This window comes from Erithacus rubecula (genome assembly GCF_903797595.1).
Source record: "Erithacus rubecula genome assembly, chromosome: 14".
Lineage (NCBI taxonomy): Eukaryota > Metazoa > Chordata > Aves > Passeriformes > Muscicapidae > Erithacus > Erithacus rubecula.
Window position 1 is genome coordinate 17,681,032 of NC_136666.1, and position 6,363 is coordinate 17,687,394.

Below are 6,363 nucleotides of genomic sequence, written 5' to 3' on the forward strand. Positions count from 1 at the left end.
ACAAGCATTTTGCATCTGCTGCAGTAGCAATGATTTTTTTTGAAGTTAAAAAGAGATTACAGCTCATTGTGTACATTTTTATAAATATATTCACTTGAAGACGTCTGGGTCAGCTGTAAGATAAGCTGTGAAATGCTAATATTATGTAAAGACAAAACTTGTTAAAGAAGCATCTGTAATTCAGTATAATACATAGTTTAGTTTCTGCCAGGGTTGGATTCTTCACTTCTCATTACTCAAGGGAATTGCATTGGAATGGGTGAGTGTTGTGGAGTCAGGGTCTTTGCTCAGGTGGAAGGCTTGAGCATGTTTAATTTTAGAAGGGTGCACTGTGGAAAAATTCCTTTGCTTTAAATCATGTGTGCACTCCATTTTATTCTTGTATTCAACATGAATTTTTTGTCCATCAGACATAAACTGATGGGGAAATTCTGTTTTCCAGGAGAAGAATCTAGGATCAGTTTGGGATCACTGCTTTTGAGTGTACTTGTTTCTTTTAAAGGGCCAATATTTCTCTAACTTAACATTATCTCGTTTTCTTTACAGGCAGCAGCAGTTGGCCTAGAGGACAAAGTGCCCTGCAGCCACAATTCCATCCTGAGCTGATCCAGAGCCTTGGGAACCAGGCACATGGTGACCTCCAGAGATGGCAGCCAGCAGCAAAGCCACAGCACCTGCAGTGGCACAACAAAAACCAGAGAATCAAATCCATCCCATCCTTTTAGGGATCTGCTCAAACTGTCCCATGTTGTGACACCAGGGGCTGTGAATTGACACTGCACAGGAATCAGAAAATCATTCATGGATCCACACAGATCTCTGGAGGCAGGTACATGTCACCTCTTAGGGGAGGTTCATCCTCTCTTTAAAGCCAAGTCAGGACCCACGTGGCTGTTGTGGGATTTGCATGGACTGTCAGGAACTGTGTCAGGAACACAGTGTGTGGTTGGCAATCTGTGTTCAGGATCCAAATGAGATCTCCTGAGGAGTGTTCAAAAGCTCCTCCAATGTCAAGGAGAAGTGATTTTTCCTTTCCAAGAAAGAAAATCAAGCTTTTCATGTCACCTTTTTATTTCAAAAGGAAGAGGCTGGCTGGTGTTGATGTTAATCATATTATTTGTCTGGAAATAGCTTTGGGTTCCACATCCAGAGTTTCCCATCCAACAACTGGACCCAGCTCAGCTCTTGCAAGGTCAGTAAAATAAATTGACAGACATGCAAGACCTGCATAAGAACTTCCAAACTCCAGCTTAGGAAGCTGATAACAGTCAAGCTTTCCTAAGCATGACCATGTTAACAGTAATGGTTGAAAGGTGGTTTTTTTCTGAGGGGAAGGTGTCATGTTCTTCATCCCATGGCAGCAAAGCCAGGATCCCCTTCCATCTATCCCAACCAAAATTAGATAATATCTTTTCCTGACTGGTTTTAGGGGAAAAGCATGCTCTGTTCCCAGGTGTTTGAGAATTGAAGAATTACCCTTTTCTAATGTATTTTATTGATGTCAGTTTATACATTTATTACCTTTTTTTAATGTAAGCCCTGTGTGTTGCTATTTCTCCAGTGCCAGTTTTCTAGCACTGCTTAATGATGAATCATGAACATTAACTTTATATATGTGTAATGCTTTATATATATATATACACATGTATATTTATATAAAAATCTGGGTGGTGGCAGGGAGAGACGAATTCTGTCTGCTCCATCTTTTGTTTGGATCTAGTTGCCATAGAAACACTAGGATCAATTTTGACAGACTAAAATACTACAAATTACACTGTCGGGTGACCTCATTCCACAGGGCTGGCACGTTGGATTGCAGCATTGCTGAAAGGAAAAGCGTGAACGCTGCAGGAATTTCTGCTCCATGGAAAAATGTTATTTTTGGATTCTTCAGGAAGGCGTGCACATAAAACCAGCGGTTCCCTGGTGAGTGACTGGTCCCTGAGACCAGCACAACTTTCATCTTAATTTTTGGTTGTGGTAGGTGATGTCATATTTGGCCACACGTTTCCTTAAGCTGCAAACTGGCATCTCGCTGAGAAAAACCTTCATGTTTTCCTGTTAAACACTGAGGCAACTGATTTCTTACAGGAAGACTGACAGAATGAGTCTTTTTTCTTCCTTTTTTTGGTGTCATCTGCTACCTGTGTGACTTGGTATTGATGCAGATGACATTGGTTTTGTGGTTTTTTACCTTCCTGATCAATTAAGGGGCGTTGAATTATGCCTTGTGCCTCAAAACTGGTTCATGCTGGAAACAAATGCCCCTTTAATTCCTAAGCAGTGTGTTTTGGGATGGATTTTTCAGTTGCAATAGGAGGTTCCTGCTGCATGGGGACAGCTGTGACATCTCAGGTTGCTCTGGATTTTCCTTCCATCCTGTTTCCGTGCTGATATGGACCTTGCAGTTTGACTCAGGGAAATGTCTCGTGCAACTTAATTTGCTGTGCAGTAAAAGACACATTTAGTACTGGGTTTTATTTAGACCCATTTATATGTTGGTATTATTTGTACACAGGCAGACAATGTGTGTGAGTTGGCAAACAGTTCAGCCATTCTGGTTTTCTTCTAGTCAAGAATATTACTCTTGCTCTATCTAATCTAGAGTTGTAAATTGCAGCAGAGGTACAAATCCAAAACAAACATTCTGAAGAATTTGAATGGAGTAGAGCCCCAATTTCCATTGCAGTTCTCTCTCTGTTGTCCAATTTGTTAAACACAAGTGGTCCCATGTGCGAGTAGCATGACTGCCAGAAGCACTCTGCAGCCATCTGCTTTTCTGGTGAGTCTTTGATTATTTCTCTGTCCAGTTTTCTATCCAAAATTAGAACTGGCAACTCAATTGGTTGATTCATATTGTATTTTTTTATCATTTAACATTTCCAGCTTATGGCTAGGAAATGTCAGCAAGGTCATAAAAAGCACGAGATGAACTTTCCTTCTCAAGACCAATTTACTATGGTAGAACTTTTTTGCCACGTTGTTTCAGCCCTTCAATAGCAGCAAGAGAATTGAATAGGAAAAGTTTTATTGTTTCTGGTAACACCAAAGTGGGAGGAAAAGACAAAACAGGCTGGACTAAGCTGATGAGCTGTCTTGGGCACTGACAGGCACTGACAGAGGCATTCACAGCAGAGCTGAACTTAAAGCCAGCACTGCACATAAACTCAAACTAGGGGACTAGAAGGAACCACTGGATCTTTTAGATTAGATGTGTTTTATTTGGGCTGAACTGGGGGGTTTAACACATTGGAAGTGAAGGGGAAGTTGTCTCTGAAGCACCCCAGAGCACTCCTGAGTCCTGGTTCATGTTGTGGGCAGCGCCCTTCTGTGTTTGGGCAGCTTCAAGGCTGACAGAAACTGGAAGGTTTTAGATGCTTAAAGCAGGAATTCTGCTGGAAACACTGTGAGACAAGCAGAGGGTGAGTGAGAACTCTGGGTCATTGCCCTTGTATTTACTGCATAAACTCCCTGGTGCATGAGAGGATGCTTTTGGATCAGAGCTGCTGGGTGTGTCCAGGGTGGGAGCCAGAGGAGCAGAAATGGATGAGCTCTGTAGAACAGACTTGGCCACTGAGATTGCATGAGAAGGAGTAACTTAATATTCATTTGTTTGAGTTTTTTCCCTTTTGAAATAAATTGCATCAGTATTTTGGTCTGATCCAGCTGCATCTTGGGAAGTGCAACAGGTTTGCAGGACAATGGTTGAAATCCCACGTGTCACATGCAGAGGTTTGGTATTTCCAGCACCACCTCAAACTGCAGAAGGGATGGATGAGGAAGGGAAGGGCTCTTGGATTCAGGTTCATCTTGTGAAATGTGAAATATTCTGATGTTATTGATGGGGAGGGTGGCTGGTCCCCAACACAACCTCAGTCCATACATTCATCCTTGACATTTTCCTTACTGTCTAGGTAACGTTAAAATGTTTATTTCATACCTAAAAATCTCTGGAAACCGAATTCCTTTTTCCTTTCCAGGATTGTGCTCGGACTGGATGGGAGACATTGGTTTTTGTGGCAGAAATTCAGGAGTTCACCAGACTCTGGTGGTTTCAGGGCTGCTGTTGAGGGTGGGCAGCTCTGGCTGGGCTGCAGCTCTCCATGCTCAGGCCACAGTGCTCAGGGCAGTCAGAGTGACAGGAAAGGCAGCCACTGTCCAGAGACACAAAGACTCAACACATTCAAAATATCTTTGTTTTAAGTTATAATGAGGAGGGGAATAAATTAGCAAGTGGGGATGTGATTGGAGCCAGCCAGGCTGGGCATTGTTAATATCTGAATTAGGCTGTTGAAAAATGTTGTAAATACACCAGAAGATCCTGAAAGTTCAGCTCTCCCCAGTTTAAGTTTGTGGTGACAGGATTGGACCCTCTATTATTTTTTTATTTGGTGTTAAAAAGTAATTTTCCATATTTCCAAAGCCATCATTGAATCTTTTCAGAGCATGTTGTGAAATCATTGTGTGCATTACTCAAACTACCTGTTCATATGTGCAGTAGGGTAACAAAATATTTGGGCTTTTCCCTTTTGTTTGGCTTCTGCCAAAAAAAAAAAAAAAAAGCAAACTAAAACTCTTTCCTCCTCTCCCCATTTTGATTTTTTTCAGGTAAAATGATGGCAGACATGCTCAGCTCTGTTCCATACAACATACTGCTTACTGGAATAACCAATTTAGTTCTCTGCCCTTTTACTGTAAACTTGGGTTTGCTTTTTATGTATTTGTGATTTCCTTTAAACCATTTATAAACATGGTTGGAAATACCATTTCATGACTCTATTAATAATCAGAGCTCTTTATACGGGATTTTTAAGAACCTTTCTGTCTAGTAGGAACAAACTATGATAAACAAAGACCTCCAAACTCTTCCTGCTGTACAAATATTCACTGCATTGTTTTGGTATTCCTTAGAGCATTCTGCCTTTGGTCAAAATGTTGTAGTCAGGGATTTAACTGGTAATTGTTATTTTCAGGAAGATTTTTTTGTATTGTTGTTTAAGAGTACAAAAAGAAGTCGTTTTTGCAACAGCATTCATGTTGCATGAAAAAAACCTTGAAATCTCTTTGGACAATTGTGAGAGTTGGGATTTTGGTGCCAGATGCAGAAGGCTGCAGGAAGGTTTTTCCTGGACTTGGTGACCTCCAGAGGTCCCTTTACACCTAAATTATTTCATGGTCCTGGAAGGTTCCCTGTGCTGCTCTGGCACTTGGGCTCCTGTCTGAGCAGATTCATCTCACTGCACCTGCAGAAATCGAGGAAGAAAACCTGAGGATTTGTGCAGTTAGCAGTGAAGGGCTGGTAAAAGTTTAAAACTGGTGGAAAGGAGCAGCAGGATTGGGTGATGGAAAAAAAAAATAGAGAAGGTTGTGGGACAGACCTTTCAGCAGCAGCAGCTGCCAGACCAGCTCAGCTCTGCCCTGTGCTGACCCAAAATGGGTTTGGTTGTGTCAAACCTCACCTGTCCCTGTGCAGGGTGTATGGAAATGACCCTTGAGCTGTGATGCTGAGAACAGAATATATTCTGAATTCTGGCTGTGCCCTGTGAGGGGTTCAGGTGTGTTAACCTTGTATCTTATACTTCACCTGTGCACAACTCTGAGCATTTCCTTGGACAAAAGGATGGAAACAGTGCTGAACATCTGAGTGCTTGGTGACAACACTGCAGAAAAGGGTGGTGTCACCCAAGAAATTATCTCCCAGAGCAGCAGCAATGAACATTTTCTTAGTGAATTCTTTCCTCTAAATGTAAAATTCAGACAGCAGCTTCTCAGCTCTGATAACCTTTTCATGAACTGTCCTGGCTCTTCTACTTTCACCTGTTAAAATAAATGACATTTATTAAAAAACCAGTCACAATAACACCAAACCTGTATTTTTTTTAGGGCATAAATCTACCACTTCAATTGCAGGAACCTGTCAGTGAATTTCTGACACCAAGTTATGTTATTTAATGAGTGCTATTAGGTAGTTCTGTCACTTAATAGGATTGAGGGTTGGAAATGCCATGTAATATCACTTCACTGGAGAAAAAATCAACAAACAGCCCTCACTGAAAACCTCGCGTTGCCTTTGAAGTCAGTCAGAGCTGCTGTCACTTCAGAGGGAACCCGCAGGGCTGTTTTCACTCCCATTTTAGGGGAGGCAACAGTTATTCTTGGCAATTTACAGTAGGGGCACTCAGAAAAATCTCCCACCATCTGACTGGGAGTGAGCAAACAGAATAGTTATGGCACAAAGGGACCTTTGCAGGTTGCTGTCCATAATGATCATCTCCTTCAAGGAAATGGGAGCCTGGGCTGTGCCCAGGAGAAGTGCTAATGGCCATTATTGTCATGGCTTGTCATTTGCACTCAGGTGCCACC

The 6,363-nt window shown here is 41.9% G+C and overlaps 1 long non-coding RNA gene across 1 annotated transcript; it reads left to right on the forward strand.

The window, feature by feature from the left end:
- The first annotated feature begins 704 nt into the window (after positions 1 to 704).
- LOC306807815 lies at positions 705 to 5,843 on the forward strand. Its single transcript, XR_013775822.1, has 3 exons — positions 705 to 829; positions 1,799 to 1,930; positions 5,620 to 5,843. It is a non-coding gene; the product is annotated as an uncharacterized lncRNA (long non-coding RNA).
- The last annotated feature ends 520 nt before the right edge of the window (positions 5,844 to 6,363 follow it).